The sequence below is a fragment of the Odontomachus brunneus genome, unplaced genomic scaffold (assembly GCF_010583005.1).
Source record: "Odontomachus brunneus isolate Ranch 3 - 2012 unplaced genomic scaffold, Obru_v1 Obru_scaffold_061, whole genome shotgun sequence".
NCBI classification, from domain to species: Eukaryota; Metazoa; Arthropoda; class Insecta; order Hymenoptera; family Formicidae; genus Odontomachus; species Odontomachus brunneus.
Window position 1 is genome coordinate 710,734 of NW_022639511.1, and position 775 is coordinate 711,508.

Genomic DNA, 775 nt, shown 5'->3' on the forward strand with positions numbered 1-775 from the left:
TACTTATTGCATGACGGTTAAATCATTCAGATTTAATAACATAACAACATTAAAAAAAATAATAAGATGAGAAATTGTATGAAAAATTATGAGAACAATTTTTACCAGGGATGACATATGTACGCCTTTAAATGGCCATTTAATCGTTGTACTATTTTTTACTTGTACTCGTTATTTCTCTATTATTAAACCGTAATAATAGAAAACTCCTCGAATAGATTAAATTAACAGTAAGATTTGTAACGGCACATAAGAAGCAAGCACGGATGTCTTAGTGCTATTAAATACTAATATTACTTTTTAATATTAATATGATTGTGGGAGGATAAAATTGTCCAGTATGTTAAACGCACGTATCGAAATTTTTTCTTCGATTATCATACGCGGAGAATCAACCTTCCATACTTAGACCGATCCTTGAGTCCCAATTTTTATATATATATTTTTTTATTAAAATCCCAAACCCCATTAAACTAACGACTCAAATAGATTCATTATATATATTGCGAAAAAACTGCCTCCGCCAGGACTCGAACCTGGAACCCCCCCACTTTCCGGGCGGGACGCCTTTCCATTCGGCAACCGAGGCTTCGACAGTAATCTCGTAACACAATGTTTATAAATTCTCTAAGATGTAAGTTGAGAGAGAAAGAACGAAAGAGTCGATCTCGTAAGTCGACTTACATCTTAGAGAATTTATAAACATTGTGTTGCGAGATTACTGTCGAAGCCTCGGTGGTCGAATGGAAAGGCGTCCCGCCCGGAAAGTTGAGGG

General features: G+C 35.4%; 1 protein-coding gene across 1 annotated transcript in view; it reads right to left on the reverse strand.

Annotated features, from left to right (window-relative positions):
* The window catches only part of LOC116846142 (flavin reductase (NADPH)), a 112,518-nt gene that overhangs the window by 87,478 nt on the left and 24,265 nt on the right, over positions 1 to 775 (reverse strand). The gene's annotated exons all lie outside the window — the stretch shown is intronic.